An 18,738-nucleotide genomic window follows, 5' to 3' on the forward strand; every position below is an offset into this window, starting at 1 on the left:
GTGTGATTGTACAGGCCATGCCATACTGGAAGTTAGACACTCTCCCCCATAAAAATATTACGAATTCTAGATAATATTATACAGAGCAGATCAGTGAGCTTTCTTTTATAGTTAACAATGTAGAAAGTGATTGTGGGTTTACATTTTGTGCAAGATATGTTTTACTTGACCCACAATCAATCTATCTACTGGTATAAAACACCTACACCATTTTCTACATGTAAGTCAGAGACTGCCCACTCAAATATTTGTGGCTTTAAAATACCTCAACTTCACCTCCGATTTATGAAATCCCAAAACTCCTCATGGTAGGTAAGTCTCAATTTTGATTCTAGATCTGTAAGGCAGGTTTATAAAATGAACCCAGTGGTGACTTGATCCCCAGAAACGTGCGGTCTGGGTGTATTGGTTGAGATGAAATGCTATAGTGTTTTCATATGAACTGGTCTGACAATATCAGTCATATAGCCTTTCCCTAGATATCCAAATTTGTGAACTTTTGTGGTTTTGTTGAAACTATTTGAAACTTATCTAAATGCTATATAGTGCCATACAACAACTTCAAGCTTAAGTAACTACCTTATTCACAACACAAGTTATGAGTTGTAAAGTCATAATTATGCATGCCGGTTGAAAATGTTACTAGACTGCTTTTGTCAGACTGGGTAACATTTATACTACACAAGTAGTCAATTGCAAGTACTAGCTGGTGAGTGATACTGGCTAATAATTTTCTGGAGGATTACTAGCTATAAATGTATAACCCACTGAGGTCTCCCATTCTTAGGCACCAGCCTATTATGCTGGCATAATTTTGAGCATAATAGGTGCCTGAAAGCATCAAGCATAATGCTAGCATAATAGGTAGAATAATTGTCATACTGTAAGCAAAAATGCATGCAACAGAAAAGGCTGACTTACAATAATAGAACAGTCAAAGCCACTGATATGGCATTAAGTAGTTATTTGACATGACTGTTATTATAATAGTTTACAATGTAGCCAAATTCTTAATGCACAACGAGTACATTTTACATTTAACCAGTTGTTTATGAGCCAAAGTTTATCATTATCCATAGAAAGTAACAAAACATTGGGAACTGTGGCAAAAATTTTGAGCATAATAGGCAAAAATTTTTAGCACTGCAGCATAGCATAATAGGAGAAATTAAAAGCATAATAGGCTGGTGCCTACCCATTCTTAAATTTTTATCTAGCCAAGGGTATTCACCACCAGCATTGTAAGTGGGTCAGTACTGTTGACCCGTTAGACCCACTGACCCAAATAGTAATCCAGATATTCAGTGAAGTGGATAAGACCTACTTGACCTGGCCCACTTACAACGCTGTTCACTACCTGGTAGTCTCTCCCACAATCAGTAGCTATAGTGGCTAAAACCAACAGGTGTTAGTCTTTGTGTCACTACCAATTGTATGAATCTCTTAATTGTGTGGTCTCTTAATTGTACGAATAAGGATTTAATCTATGTATATAGCTATGTGTACTATGTACCAAGAGGTTATGGTAGACTATGTACTGTAGAGGTAAAGACAAAATTGATGCCATCCTACTACACTTAGCACTTAGGTGGTTTATTGATTGTAATGTTAGTTGACAGTTAAATGGCTTCCATCCATGCATATTACGGTCCATGTTGACCACAATAGTTTACAGATTTACTAGAGATTTGGAGACCTGTAGGCCTAATAACATTATGGGACCAACGGTAGATCTAGATGTGATTGTAGCTATAGTAGCTGGCAATGTGTATGGACTTGCATGAGGAGTAAAATTCTTCTGAAGTTGGCTATCTGCTAATAAACTGCATGAGTAATGACATCAGAGAAGGTTGGTGGTATTCATAGAGTTGAAGAATTACACATAACTATATTCAAATATTCTGTAGACCTACATTTAAATGCTTTTAGTTAAATACGTAAACTATAGCTACCTACTGTATTTATTTTTTCTGTTGTAAATGAGTTTCTGGTCACCTAATAGCAGCTACATGTGCACACCAAAACTCTACTAGTGTCTGCATGTCAGCAAGTTAAGAGTTGTTTTAATCTCAGAGGCTCTTAAGATGGAATGTAATCCATCTATGCACATGTGTCCTGCTTAGCTGTGTTACCTGATCCTGGTAGTAGCTGCAGCTTTATACCCTAATGTGTGTGTTTAAAAAGTGCCAAGTGTTCGTAATTCATTGGCACAGTGATGTGTGAAGCATATTGAGTAAAAGCTCTTCAAAGCTAACACTGATGTGTAGCATAGTAATCTACTCTATGAATTTGCATACTGGGTATCCACCACAGCACATTATTTCATTAGTGTTAATGGTTAAATCCATTTAGTGACTTGAAGCAACAGCTGTTAGTCTTTGTGTCGCCAATGCTTGGAAGGACTTTTACTTTGCTATTGTTTTTGACCCATGCATGCAGGCATGGCCTATAGACGTTTTGAATCACAAAAAAAATTATTATAGCTGCTAATTATAACAGTCTGTCACTATCAAATCCATTACCTTTGGTAGGCACAATCAGTGCTTTGATACAGGGAAGAATTTGCATAGGCGCATTCTAAACTGAGTAACAATTATGGCTTAATTATTTAATGTTGAGTAGTGTGTGTATGTGTGTGTGTGTGTGTGTGTGTATGTGTGAGCGTATGTGTATAAATAAATGAGGCAGCATAGCCAAGTGGTCAGAGCTTGGTAATTGAAAGGTTTCAGCCAGGTTCAATGCCCAGTTGCTGTTGTTGTTTCCTTGAGCAAACAATTTTACTCACATTGCTCCAGCCTACCCAGCTGTTAAATGGGGATCTGGTGACAACTGGGGAAGCATGCAGACCATCCTTAGCTCTGGTACAGCATATATAGTGGGTGAAGGTACAGGGCTGCCCACACATTCACAGAGATATGGTATACCTTTCTGTGGGTTAGCTATACTAGTCCTGCCCCAGGAGGATTATGTTTACAATGACTCTTAGCACCTAGGCTAGCTACATGAGTAGCACACAGATGTCCCAGTTCTGGTTCACCAGGTAGGCATGTGGTAGCTGAAGGCATTGCCTTTGTGTGTGTGTGTGTGTGTGTGTGTGTGTGCGTGTGTGTGTGTGTGTGTGTGTGTGTGTGTGTGTGTGTGTGTGTGTGTGATACTGTCAAGGGGGAGCGAGAGGTTTATGCACAACACTGTTTATATAAATTATTCCACTAAGAGGAATTCTAATACAAGTTATATTCATTTGCATAATTTTATTCAGCATATAGCTGGATGAATGATGGACATACAGTTTGTAAGAATGAAGTCGGAGAAAAAAAATTAAAAATTGACCTCCTAGGTTTGAATTTGAAAGCATTTGTGATGGCTAGAGATTGGTTAGCCTATCTCTGAGTTTGATGGTATATATCATATAGTGTATACTAAATCAAAATAAGGAGTAGCTAGTTTTGTTATGATCTGTAAAAATTGTAAATTGATGACATTAGAATTGCGACTGTTATATTAGTTAGAGTATCTCGATCTTTGCACAAAAATTCAAATTTGTTTGCCTTACTTTCTTTACAGTGTAAAGTTTAGCTACAACTGTAAAGTACATTTATAACTGTTGTCTTCTATTTGCCCATTGGCTTTCTATACTTCTGAATACAGTGTGAAAGCATGATTCTAATTTCTGGTATCAATATAGTACTGTAGGTCAAAGTGGGGCAAGAGAAGGGCAGGGGGGGCACAGCACCCCCTGGTCCCCCCTCAGATCCACCTATGGAATCAGCTAGATCAAAGGAAGCCTGCTTGCTCAGTGTGCGTCACCTAGAACTAGAACAGTGCTTGTACTCCATGGGAGACTTACCTGCAAGTATAAGTATAGTAAGACTGTCACAGCATTGTTGTCACTGTTATCTTGATATCGTTCGTAGATATTGTCTCTCCCATCGTTTCAGTTGCCAGCGACGCCATGCACTATATATTTAATACGCTACTTAACCTTTGCTACACTAGTACAGTATCAATATGTAGTTAGCTACAGTGCTATACCTAGTGCTACACTCATTTGGCAGTTACAAGAATAATAACATGGCTCAAAGTTGTTTGCTGGCGAAAAGATATTGCACCCCCAATTGAGAGTCAGCTGGGTGCATGCCAAAAGCACTCATCATTTCTAGTACACTACCTAAAAGTGAATTGGTTAAGCCTACTTTTTAGATGGCTGCAAGAGGAAGCTAGCCTAGCGTATATAGCTATAGGGAACTTTGTAGATAGACATATAAAGAGCTGCATTTGTAGCAACTGAGGTAAGTAGATGTAGCCAATTATTGATTCGCTCTTATTATCTATCATTGCATGACAGCGGGATTTCATCAACACCACTAGCTAAAGTTGTCAAAGGAAGTGATAAAAGTAGCTACTGATTCTGTAAAAACTTGGACCGCTGATGATGTCTTGAGTAGTAGATTAAATTGCTGAATAAATTTGTTATTGTTCTTGGAAAATGAGTAATGTTTTTTGTAGATGTCTATTGAAGTTTGGTGGTGGAGAAACTTGTGATCATGGCTATATCTTGTGAAAGTTATGAGTGACTAAGGTCTGCTACACTTGCCATGCATATGTAGCAATATATTTTAGCAAAAATTTTTACAGATGCTAGCTATAACACACTGTCAAGAACTAGCTAGTGATGAAGTGGATTATGAGAAGAAAGCTTCACTCAACTGACTCGAGTAGAACAGCAAGTACATGGGGAATTAGCGTTTACTGGTCAATTTTGATCAAGATCAAGCGCTTTGTGAACTCAAGTGAGACATCGCCAATCATCTTGTATTATAGTTGTTGTACAAATGATGTGCTATTATTTCTTATTAATGAAATATGGTATATATATATATTGTATTGTGGGTAGCAAATACAACATGGAAGCGAGGCATTGCTAGCTATATTACCAGTGTACTATAAAGCAGATACACAATATAGAAATGTTGATTTCAGCTACAGGATTTTTTACATGCTGTATGCATTTCACAATGTTGAAATGTACATTTCTTCACTGCCTCATTTCCAGCACCATTCTAGATGCAGTAAATCTTTCTCTATCCTCTGCAGGAAACACCACTGAAATCCATGGATTTTTCTAAATATGAAACGTTGCTGAAATGACACATTTCATGCACATTTTATGTTGGACAATCTTTTCGAAGTCACTCACGTGATCTTCCGCTCCTACTACGGTTGTGCTGCCACAACGTCATCTCGGATATCGTCTATTGTCATCACCTCATCTGGATCCATCACACTGCTGGAGCTTATCAGCAGAACAGTAGCTATCATGGGGAGTGGTTGCTGTAAAGGTGAAAATGAGGTGCCACTATTGCACAGTACATCAGAGACAGAGGTACGGTATTCAGAATGGGAACTTCAGTTAGCTAGTAGTCTATCATAATAGCTATTGTTTTCGGATCGTTTTCCCTCGCGTTTTTGCGTTCGCGTTCGCGTTCATAACTCAGTACTATTATGTTTCTAGACACGATCAGGAAGGATCTTAAATCAACAAACAAAGCACGCCATACATGTGCAAGTTCCATGATACAACAACACACATGCGTACACACACTCATGATCATCGATTACAATCAGATATAAATACCATATTGATAATTACAAATCAATTAGAAATCACAATTACAATTATAACTATAAGTTCAGTAGATACACAACATCTCCCCCCCACTAAATCTGATGCACCCCTTGACTGTCAACATAATCTTTGAAGCGTGGTGGAGGTCTTCTCTGTCTTGTGGGATATCTGGGAGACTCTGTTGACTCAGTTCCAGCATCTGTGACCTCGTGACCTTGCGAGTCTGCATCAGCAACAGGTTCAGACTGTTCATCAGCTTGAGCTGCAGTGTCAGATTGTCCAGTAGTGGGAGGCCGTAAGGCAGAGTTATTCCCAGGCATGACATCCAATTCACTGTCAGGCATGACATCCAATTCACTGTCAGCATTCTGTTGTAAGTGGTCTCGGTGAACACCTTCACCACTGGCTTCTAACAAGTGGTCTACATGCCTACGCCATACCCTCCCCCCTTGGACCCGAACTCTATAGGATACTGGCCCTGTCTGGTCTACTACGGTACCCGGTATCCACCTTGCCCCATTGTAGAAATCTCGTGTCATAATATGCTGCCCAGCAGCAAACTGGCGTAACCGCCGGTGAGTATCTACAGTAGCTTTCCGGTGTAGTTGCTTAGCTTGCACCCTTGAGCCTATATTAGGGTGGAGAAGATCAAGACGCGTGCGTATAGTACGGCCCAAAAATAAGGAACTAGGCGATGCACCAGTAACAGCATGTGGGGTAATACGATACTGTAACAAAAACTTCATCAAACCTTGCTCAACTGGAACTCCCTGACTCAACCCTGCCTTGAGAGATTGTTTCATGGTTTGGACCATTCTCTCAACAGCACCATTGGAGGCAGGGTGGTATGGAGCACACCGGATATGTTTGACACCATTTAACTTCAAAAACAAGGAAAATTCTTCGGCTACAAATTGGGGGCCATTGTCTGAAACAAGTTGTTGCGGTAAGCTATATCTAGCAAAGATTTCTCGAAGGACATTAACAGTTTTGGTAGCGGTAGTAGTGGACATAATGCACACTTCTGGCCACTTAGAATGCGCATCCACTACTAATAAAAACATCTTACCGGCAAAAGGGCCAGCAAAATCTACATGTACCCTATCCCATGGAACTGTGGGCCAAGCCCAAGGATGCAATGGTGCCTTAACAGGCGCATGCTTCACTGACTGACAAGCAGAGCAACTCTTCACTAGCTCCTCAATGTCCTTATCTACTCCTGGCCACCAAAAGTGGCTTCGAGCCAGTGCCTTCATGCGCACTACACCTTGGTGGCCTTGATGAAGATCCTCCATAATCCGTTGACGAAGCGCTAGTGGTACAACTACACGTACCCCACACAAGAGTGTGTTACCTTCAATAGACAACTCCAAGCGTCGATTCCAGTAAGGTTTGAAAGGCTCCTTAATGGTATTTGGCCACCTCGTCCTAGTGTAATACAAGACTTTGCTGAGAACAACATCCTTTCGTGTAGCAACTTCCAACTCTGCGAATGTCACTGGCAACGCATCAATTTGTGCAATATTAAAGTTTGCAGCATCTGGTAAGTAGCCCACGGCAGTAGAATCGTTGAGCGGTAGCCTTGAAAGGCCATCAGCATTGCCATGTGTACTGGTAGGCTTAAATTTGAGTTTGTAAGAGTACCCGGCTAGTAATAATGCCCAGCGTTGCAACCGAGCAGCAGCCAGAGATGGAATAGAGTCTTTGGGCCCCAGTATGGTGGTAAGCGGCTTGTGGTCAGTCACCAGAGTAAACTCCCTGCCATAAACATATTGATGGAACTTCTTTACCCCAAATATAAGGGAGAGGGCTTCCTTCTCTACTTGAGCGTAATTACGCTCACTGGAAGTGAGGGTGCGTGACGCAAAAGCAATGGGATGCTCTGAGCCATCTGGGAAGACATGGGACAATACAGCCCCAACACCATAAGCAGAAGCATCCCCAGCTAGGCACAGCGGCAGGTCAGGGTCGTAATGCACTAACACTGGTGCCACTACCAGACGGTTCTTGGCCTTGTTAAATGTAGTGGTACAATCCTTAGTCCATCTCCACGGTTGTTTTGCCTGTAGAAGAACATGCAGCGGTCGCAACAGTGATGCCAGGTTCGGAATAAATTTAGCATAGTAATTCAACAACCCTAGAAAAGAGCGAAGTTCTTGTACATTTCTAGGTATAGGTGCTTCCTGAATAGCCTTAACCTTACTCTTGGTAGTGTGCACCCCCTTAGCATCAATGCTATGTCCTAAATACTCCACAGAAGTTTTGTAAAAACAACATTTCTCTCTCTTTAGTCGGACTCCATGCTCTTGCAATCGGCACAACACCTCTTCTAAGTTCTTAGTGTGCTCGGATTCTGTACGACCAGTAACTAAAATGTCATCTAAATAACAAATAACTTGTGGCATACCCTGTAAGATGGTTTCCATTGTCTTTTGGAATACTGCCGGTGCCGAGGCTACACCAAAAGGAAGCCGCGTGTATCTAAAAAGACCCTTAGTGGTATTGATGGTTACTAATTTACTAGATGTTTCATCCAACAACATTTGTTGATAAGCGGCTGTCAAGTCAAGCTTGGTAAACACCTTACCCCCCGTTAGGCATGTAAACAAGTCATTAGGCCTGGGCAAGGGATACTTGTCCACCTGCAGCGAGGGGTTGATGGTTACTTTATAGTCGCCACAAATGCGTACTGCCCCATCACTCTTTGGCACTGGCACAATTGGGGCTGCCCAATCACTATAATCGACCTTCTGCAGGATTCCTTGCTCAACTAGACGGTCCAGTTCCCCCTCTACCTGCTCTCTAATTGCAAAAGGAAGGGGACGAGGGCGACAAAAGCGGGGAGTGGTACCTGGTAGCAAGTGAAGTGTGGCCTTGAAGTGTTTCAATGTGCCCAACCCCTCTTGAAAAACCTCAGGGTACTTTCCCATTAACCTATCTACATTGGAATCAATTCCCGATACTGACTTGATATTAGCCCAATCTAGAGGTATGGAACGCAACCAGTCTCGGCCTAGTAAGGTAGGACCCGTGCCCTCTACAACATACAATTTATGTGTACCCTTATATTTACCATACCTCACCACTACCGACGTCTCTCCCAAAACTGCCATTTTCTCTGCCGTATAGGTACGGAGACACAGTGAAGGTTGCTCCAGGGTTAACTCTGCAAATCTGGCCTCCCAACTTTCTTGAGACATCACTGACATCGCTGCTCCAGTATCAATCTCCATGGGGATCAGTTGCCCATTGATTTCCACTACTACTTGGTAGGGTGGTGTCGTCCTTGAGGTTAGGTTAAATATCACATCTTCTTCAAGGTCTGTGACATCTTCTTCCGGTTTACTTGTAGTTTGTTCCACCCAATGGTTCTTGGTTACTGGCACTTTACTTTGTGGTTGGCTTCGACATACTCTTGCTAAATGTCCAACTTTCTTACAGTGATGACAAACTGAGTCTTTGTGGACACAATTGTGTGCCAGGTGATCACTTCTACCACATCTATAGCAACTCCTCCCTGTGTTACTGGCTCCTTGTGTCCTGGGGTACCTGCTGACCCGATCAATTTCCTCCTCTCCTTGCATCTGAGCAACTGTATTGGGTCCCCTGCTACCACTGTGTGCTACTGTTAATTCAGTAGTTTCGCTGTTGTCCTGAAGCACTTGTGCATTTCTGTGAGCTGCTTCCATTCCTTGTGCTAGCTCCAGTGCACGTTTGAGATCAAGGTTATCTTCCGTCAATAGTCGTTTCTGAATGGTCTCGCTGATCAAACCACAGACGAAGCGGTCACGCAACGCTTCGTCAAGATGATCCTTAAATTTGCAATGAGTGGCCAATCTTCTAAGCTCCGCTAAGTATTGCATGACAGATTCTTCGCGACGTTGGTTTCTTCTGTGAAACGTAAATCTCTCGGCGATCACCAAGGGCTTGGGTTCGTAATGATCTTTTAACAAGTCTGCTAGCGTCTTAAACGATTTGCTCCTTGGAGACTCCGGTGCAACAAGCGTCCTTAAAAGACTGTACGTCTTCGCTCCCAACAGACTAAGAAAAACTGGTACTTGTTTATCTTCTTTGATCCCGTTTGCTTCGAAATAAAGTTCTACTCGTTCTAGATACGCCGAGAACTCCTCAGATTCCGGCTGGAATATGTCAATTTTCCCAAAAGAAGCCATTAATCTTTGTTATATCCCGTCCTCGTCGCCAGTATTATGTTTCTAGACACGATCAGGAAGGATCTTAAATCAACAAACAAAGCACGCCATACATGTGCAAGTTCCATGATACAACAACACACATGCGTACACACACTCATGATCATCGATTACAATCAGATATAAATACCATATTGATAATTACAAATCAATTAGAAATCACAATTACAATTATAACTATAAGTTCAGTAGATACACAACAAGTACGTACGTACGTCGGTACGATCATCCAAATACATTTTTTTTTTTGCAATCGCTAAATTTGGGTAGCTAGCTACAGTACAAGTAACATAATTATATCATCCCCTATTTGGTGGTTATTATAATGCGGTCGGGAGGGCATTACCATTAGGCCATAATTTTATACACTAATGTAGCTACCCTTGTCCAAATCGTCTTTCTTTCCTCGCACAAATTTACATTGGTTTTTAGCTGCAATCATGCTCTATCGACTTAATCATAACGGGATTTCAGTTGACTGTTGAAAAACAGAATCATTGCAGTAATTTGCCAAGGAAAACGATGATGTATAGTGCACTGAAGCGTTAATTTTAAAAACGCCATTTAGTTTCAATGCAAATTATGATGGTTTGGTATCACGTGTTCTTCTGAGCATGTATGATCCATTTCAGAAACTTGTTGATTAAGTGATGATAGTTGTGTAGTGTGTGTTGATAACTGCGACTGCAGTGTCATGCACAGAGTAAATAATGGCTTACCATGCGGGTGGCTAAGAAGGATGCAGGCAGTGGATGAGAAACTAATAATCACCATATAGGGGCCTTATATAGAGTCTAGCTACGTAGCTACCAAATTTCGAGTGATTTTTATTTAGCTTAGTGCTAGCTAGCTATTTACTTCCATTACTCTCAAAATATTGCATATGCATTATAATTTGAAGTAGCCAGTCAGGGATACAGCTACACAGTGGCACGAGTCATCTGGCAGTGTCATAAACATATAGTTGACTGTAGATTCACGAAGTTCTGATGGCATATACCAACTGACCACCAATCTCACAGCAAGTGGGATAATCTCTATTAAATGCCGATCCCACTAGGACCTGTGAGGAGGCTAAAGCCTGTGAATATAGCCTGGTGCATCTTCACCACACAATGTAAATTAAGTGGTTTAGGAGTTACATCCCATTCACTAAGTCACAAAGCTACCTCACGCTTACGTACCTTAACTGTGACTGTTAATTAAACACTTCCGGCACTGTTTAGAGTTGGGGAACAATAGGGTAGCTATAGTGCAGAGGCTAAGCAAAAAGATTATCCAGCCCCATTTAGATAAAAATGCCAAACTATATAGCAACATTTGCTTGATTCATAACATTTTATATTAGTCATTGAAAGTACCAATCTGATATTATCATGCACAAAAAGCCTGTCAAATAATAGAAAATGTATGTGAGAGCCATCAAAGTGCTTAATAGTAAACATACTTAAACCAAAAGGTAATAATACAGGAAGAGAGTGTCCTATACATCATCCAGTATGGGTCTCTAATGATTCTGAGTGATTCAAAGGAATTCTCATTGAATAATTTGCACAAAGTATTCCAGCTCTACATAAGTGAAGATAGTGTGCAATTATCACATTTCCTTGTTCTGAAAATGTGAACATTTTAACACATCTGATGGAACCCTTTTGACTTACTTTGTAGAGATTCTACACTGTGTTAAATGCTCTCCATTATTAGCTAACACTTCATAGGTGCTGCAGCAAAGGATGGTCATATCTAAAAGCTTGTCAAGGGAGCTTGAGGTATCCAATACAGGTCCGTATCTACAGTAAGTTGTAAACAAAGTCATAGATGTGAAACTTGTTAGGTTGTGCCAGAATTTTATACTGAAACTCAATATTGCAATTGGTGCCTTCAGAAGAGCAACTAAAACAGTTGATTTTTTGTTTGGCTTCCCAAAATCACCGTTTCATCCAATTGAACCACTACAAAAACTAGCTAGGAGTATGTGGTAGTTTAGCCCCAGGAATAGAAGTAAGGTGATTTATTAAGAGATTCTTGAATATGCAAGACAGCACCATTACACATTCAATTGGATCAAAGGAAAAATGAAGCTATTGAAACTAGCACACAAAGATTGAAACTATTCACAACTTACTTGCTTATCAAATCTCCTCCTGTCATTGAGTATGAAAGACAACATGATTGACACATTCAATTGGATGAAAAAACCTGATGAAGCCATATTATTCTTAAACTGCAACAAACACATTGAAGCCATACACAATTTACTTGTCGTTGTCACCTTGTTTACGATGCCAAATACTTAAAAAAGTGGGATAGAAGACGTGTCATAACACAAAGGATATTCTTATCAACACTTCAACTTCGGCATTCGTTAAGTCAAGTGCTTCATAGTGAGGGATAGAAGCTAGTGAAACCATACTTGTACTCGGGGGATCTGCTATTAACATCTTGGCGGAGGTTTTGCAGATTGATAAACGTATGGTAGCAGGGGTGTATTTAGGGGGTTTCCTGGGGTTCTGGAAACCTCCTTCGGAATTTGAACTTGTGGGCTTGCAGCAAGAGCACCAAACCATCATAGTTTGGCTGCACAAATATACAGAAAGATGGGAATGGTGGAGAACTACAGTACATGTAATAGGAACTTGGGATCATTTAATTAGTGGTGATGAATAGCAAAGGCCTGTGGGAAATGGCGGTCTGGAAGCTAGACTTTGCAGAAGCCTATTATGCATTTCATTTTACTAATTATGCTATGCTGCAGTGCTCAAAATGTTTACCTATTGTGCTCACAATTATGCTAAAACGTTTACCTTAACTTTCATGTTTAACTAGCTAACAGTTCAGTTTGCACTTTCTGTATACAGATAATGATAACTTATGGCTTGTGAAAAACTATTCAAAGTTAATCATTTGAAAACAATTCATTTAGCAGCTTATTTTGTCAGATGTTTAAATTATGTAGCTCATTGATTTACTAATAACACTACACACCACTACTTTAGTTCTTATTGTGTATGAAGAGAAAGTACATAAGGCTATAGAGTAGTTAAGTGGCTATGTCAATCTTTTCCACTGATGGCTTTGTCCTGTTGCTGGCATGCAGATATACCTGGAGGCATGTTTCAGTCTTACAGGTCCATCAACATTTCAATGGTGATACAGAGGGCCATAGGATGTACCCCAAAATCAGAGTGAACAACGCAGGTGGCATAATAGGTTGATTTTTGCTATACTTCATTCATTAATGATTGATACAACCGCTTTCAGCCCTGGGGCTCTCCAGTAGCTACTTGCACACTGGTGCAGTTCTGTACTACTTTTGAGGGTCACTCACATTGCATTAATGCTCATGATTTTTAATTTTTTTTAAAATTCTGCCTCTAAAAGGGAGGTTCATTCGAACCATCTGAACCCTCTTGGCTATGTCCTTGGTTTATAGCAACCTGGTTTTGCTTCACAGCAATGTATATGTGGACTGTTGGAGGAAAGATATTGTAGTGACCACATTTGAGTGGTATAGGGCAGGAATGGGCATACCAATTGAATGCATGTTCATTTGTCTGTGTATTGTTTGTCCTGTGTTTTCTAATAGAGCTAATTAGTGCCTTCTCTATTGTAACTTTTCAATTCCTTATAATGTTGAGTACTTGCCTAAATTTATAACCTGGGTATATACCAGGAAGTGTGCACCTGCTAATTTGCTCAAACCTTTGCTTGAGCATCAGTACTGTTCAGCTTTAAATACTTTTGTTTATTTATTGATTAGCAAAACCCTTAGGGGTAGCACGCTAATGTACAATTACATTATTAAGTAAAAACTATGACTTAAATGTGTCTGTGTCAATCTGGATAGGGTAAAGAATTCCATTCAATGGTTGTCTTGTTGGAAAAGGAGTTTCGATAGGTTTCTGTTCTTGATTGGTAGTGAGAAAAGTTTAATTGATGGTTAGCTCTAGTGTTTGAAAAGGATGGAGATGGCAAGTAGTGGTGCGGAACAATAAGTAGACTATTTACTAATAGGATTAGTCTATTATTTTTGCGTCAATCTTGTAGAGTTGGGCAATTTGACTGATGTAGGATTGTGGTCATACTGTCGTAGTGGTCTCTTCGCCATGGGTTGTTTGTGACAAACCGTGTAGCTCTGTGTTGGATCATTTCAAGTTGGTACAAGTTTACTTACCATTGACCATATTTAACCATAAAATTATTGATGCCATTGTTTGCATACACATTTTTGTTTACAAATGATATAAAATTAATATACACACACACATATACACACATGAAAGCATGCATACGTGACACACATGTGCTATACATACATATACCTACCTGTACCACAGGCGACTAGGTGACTTTAAGGGGTGTTGTTTTATTAACTTGCATCATTTCAATACACTAACAGGATGGCATAACGCACATGTACTTTGAAAGTGACATTACTGTGTGTATGCTGCATACATGAGATGGTGCTAATGTTTCAAGTTAATAATTATGGTATAGCTTGCCATTACATTAGATTATAATTATGTGTAATAATAGTGTAAGACAATTGTAATGTGTTCACTGCACACATACAACTATACTAAGAAGTATACTTGTCCTATTGATAACTAGTGACAAAATCACTAGGCATTAAACTTGGTAAGGATCTGAAATTTCCATGGGCACACTACCGGCACAGTACATAATATAATTACATCACACATATTACATAATAAAAGTATAGTGTGCTCATCTATATGTGTCCTGTACATCCTGCCAGTGGTGTATCTAGGGGTGGGCCTAGTGACACATGTGCTTTACCAAATAGTTCTGGTGCCCTACCAAAAGTGAGATTGAGATACTCTAATAGAGCAGTCAATCACTCTAATAAAGCAGTCACAGCATTCAGAGAAACAATGTAGCAACCTATATACAATTATACATGTAGCTGCATGTAAATAAGGATTTAATAAATTTGGTGGAGAGAAGCCATTGTCAGCTGGTAGTTACCTTTGTTGCTCTTCAGTGCCCTACCAAGCCAGAGAGTCTAGATATGCCACTGCGTGTGCAAAGGTGTGCAAAAAGATTGGCTAAACGAAAAAAAGTTGACAGATTTTAACCACGACTTGGCCTCACAGAACATCCACCAAGTTTTGGCCCAACACTATCATCTTCATGGAGGAACTGCTGCTATACCTCCTGGAAAAGTTTAAGAATTACTTATTGTCTACCTTTTCTGTGGAAAACATTGGCTGGAAAATGTTCAAAACATCACTTACTGTAACCCCAGGATGTGGTATATTGGTGGAGCCCAGGCAAATGAAAGCATGTAGTGATTTGTAACAACAAACTTGGAGTTGCCAGATAATGTGTGCTTAATTTCACAAGAGTATCATGTTGATATGTGCTTTGGTTGCTGCGTTAGCAGCATCACAAATAATGGAATGCAGACAGGCAGTTTTTCAGCTTTCTATAATATAAACACTCATGCTACAACTTTCATGCTATGCCCCTCCCCCATATGTCAGCTCTAGGATCACCAGTTGATACCCAGATGGCAGTATGCACACTTGCACAAGTCTTAGAGTCTATTGGTTGTTAGTCTTTAAAAACTTGTACAAATCTTTTAATGTAGGTTATATAGTTATTTATTAATGCTTTACAGCACAAGTGCTGAAGGTCTGTAGGACACCTGGTCCTATAGCCTGTTTGAAGATGTTATGTAAGTATGTTTGAAAAGGTAGAGAAAGGAGAAAAAATTCATGACTGGACCTTGGCAGCCTCAAACCTGTAGCCATCTGATTAACACTTGAATGCTTTCAGGAGTCTGCCAGGTGGTTAGAATGTTTTCTCCTTGTCAATTTCATATATATATGTATCCATAGGAACTCTAGAGAGTGACTTATTATCTCAAAGTAATACATGAAAAATATGCTAATATCGTAGCTACGTGTCAGACATTAGGTAAATATCTTAGCTACGTGCCAGATATTATTTGCGATGATCTTAGCTACAAAGCCGAGAATATATATAGTGTCAGTTTCACACAATAGATGTACAGTATATCATTTACACATTTGCAGGATTATACAAGGCTCCAACCTGGGTACAGTGAAAGCCAGTCAAGAGATATACCAAAGGTATCAATGTAACATTTACATAATGTACATACGTCTTACTTCATTCATCGTAATAATTGTTATTTTAATGAGTAGCTAAGGCAGCTAATACTCTACTAACTATACAAGTATATCTTTGATGGTACTGTAAAGCACTTACTGTGCATAAAGCTGTGCTGTAAAAATATAATCTAGTATACCATATTAACTAAAACACTACACATATCATGTTGTCAGTGTTGTTTCTGCAGTGGAATGTAACAGCAGTTGAGCTAGAGCTTACCTTACAAATGCTTTAGTATGAACAATGAGTTTACATGCACACAACTAAAATCTGATCTGTTGTTATTCTATTTAATGTGTTGTCTAATTATCTTGAAAATGTGTATCATTAAGCACTGCCAAGAAAAGTTGTACTGCAACGTAATTATATGTATGTAATCAGTGTTCCTACCCCTAGGGTAAATTGTAATACTGTAACCTTGTTCCCATGGTCTACTTGTATATGTACCCTACGTATGTAGCTTCATGGCCTGGTGTATTGAAGCGTGTATGCATGTAGAACTAGGGAATTATAGGTAGGCAGCACAATGCCAGTATAATAGTCATGATGGGGCAGAGCTGATCTTAGTTTAAGCATAATTATATATTTTTTAAATTAATTAATTAATAGCAAAAGCTTGTGGTATTATTTAAATATTGATGATATCTTGCATGGTAACAAAATCTGGATGATACAGTTATCCTAATGTACAATACTAAATGCACGTACACATGCACAGTATTATATACATGCATATGTAAAACTCATCAAAAATCATCATCTTATTATAAATTCCTTACTGTATTCTATGCATTAGCTTCTGGTTTGCACAATTCAATTTTCTTCTCCTAATATTACATTGGTAAACAATGAAAAGGCAAGCTAGTCGTCGACATGGAACACCTTGTACTTTTCTCTATATGACCAAGTATCACAGGCCTTACAAACTCTTTATAAACTTCCATAGAGTGTGCATGTATCCTTCAGAAGCTTTGCTTTACAGAAGCTTGAGGCCAGCATTCCAGAGATATTCGACAAGTAAGACACAAAAGTATGCTTGACTCCAAACTAACTATTTTGGAACTTACAATAATCATTAACAAGCATAGCATTTATACCACTTATAAACAATGATTAATGAATGATATTAATTATGAGAAGTGTCTAAGATGTGTAGAAGCTCATATGGTGTGGATAGTTGGCATTATGTTCTGTAGTCAACTATACATTAAAACATGGTACCTCTCCATAGTTGGTAACTTCATGTACAGGCACATAAATGTGATTATATGTGTGTATTTATAATCATGGTTACTTCAATAGTATTATTGTTGTTTAATTTCTTCATCTTATGATTTTAGCGGAAGCGTTGGGTCACTATCTGCACCTGGGTGATACTTGTTATAGCATCACCACTGATTGCTTATACATTCTTTGAAGCAGGCCGTATTCTGGCCATTTGGTTTATAATATCCAACACAATAGTGTGGCTAGCCTCTCCAGTGATAATGATGTGTATCATGATTCAACGACGTTGCTGTAAACGTAAACCCATAACCTAGTAAGTTAATTCAGTGTAATAATGTTTCATGATTATGAATATGTAGGCAGGGAGAAGGGGGGAGGGGAGAAAGGGGGACTGTAGCACTTGTGAATAAGATTATGGAGGGACTTAACCCCCCTGAAATTATCTATAGCTGTCATTGAGAGCCTATCTCAATAATTTGAGGTACTCTAATAGAGCAGTCAAGATTGAGATACTCTAATAGAGCAGTCACAGTATTCTTCAGAGAAGTAGTGTAGCAAGCTACGTAAGGAGATATAGTTGGTTGGTTTTATCGGTCTTCAATTTATAGCTAGGCCATGTCATCACCAAGCTAGACTCCCAGCCCCTCTTAAATAAAGGTGTCTCCTCTGCCTCTGTATGTAGGAACATGTTATATGTAGGAAACCAGTTAAAGTGAATACTGAATGAACTTAAAAATATACTATGTGCAATACTTATCACTTCCAACACTATACTGTAGTTTGAATCAACTATTTGTGGTAGCGTCTCATTACATGCAGGTAATAGTATCATTATTATTATAGTAATATTCCTACCAACTTCCTAAAATACCACACAACAGGGATTTTGCACTTCCAGAGAGAATATTTACTTTCTTCCCCTATACATTTTCCTTGTAAAAAGTTATACTTAGATTATTGTTTACTATCGTTACATTTTCTCAAATGCACAACAGGTGACCTCCTTATCTGCAAAATCTTTTGATGATGGTAAGCATGGTGTATGTGTATTGCAATTTAGACCAATTAATGAATAAAATTCTTTAGTGTGCACCAACAAAAAGGATTGTTGACATACTGTAGATAATGCTAGTAACTCGCAAGTTCATGTGGTAATCATATCACCTTGTAGTCTTATGCATTATATAGTACATTTTTGTACATAGTATACACATATATAACTACTTTGTGTGTACTCATTCATACTATCAATTCATTACTGTTACTATATTACTGCAATATGTCACAATGTGTAGTATTAGCTAGCAACCATCCTCCACAACGCTTGTACCTCTCAGTGAAGGGAGGATTGAGCTACATTAAAAGTTAACATTACAAGCAGTATATGGCTCTAATTTGACTGAAATTCAAAAATTGACTGAGGGTTTATTTAATAGTTATACCATGGCCACAAGGGATTTGCCTGATATATATGCCCAAGCCCTCGGGCTGCAGGCCCGAGGGTGAGGGCAT

General features: G+C 39.2%; 1 long non-coding RNA gene across 5 annotated transcripts; it reads left to right on the plus strand.

Moving 5' to 3' along the window:
- The first annotated feature begins 1,658 nt into the window (after positions 1-1,658).
- On the plus strand, positions 1,659-18,497 carry LOC136258970 (uncharacterized). Of its 5 annotated transcripts, none has more exons than XR_010703134.1 (8): positions 1,659-4,289; positions 4,346-4,579; positions 4,636-4,790; positions 5,095-5,383; positions 15,900-15,956; positions 17,340-17,539; positions 18,222-18,255; positions 18,313-18,497. It is a non-coding gene; the product is annotated as an uncharacterized lncRNA (long non-coding RNA). The 5 variants fall into 5 exon arrangements; XR_010703133.1 differs by having other exon boundaries at positions 1,659-3,864; positions 3,915-4,579; XR_010703132.1 differs by having other exon boundaries at positions 1,659-1,849; positions 3,686-4,579.
- The last annotated feature ends 241 nt before the right edge of the window (positions 18,498-18,738 follow it).

This window comes from Dysidea avara, chromosome 6 (assembly GCF_963678975.1).
Source record: "Dysidea avara chromosome 6, odDysAvar1.4, whole genome shotgun sequence".
Classification (NCBI taxonomy): Eukaryota; Metazoa; Porifera; class Demospongiae; order Dictyoceratida; family Dysideidae; genus Dysidea; species Dysidea avara.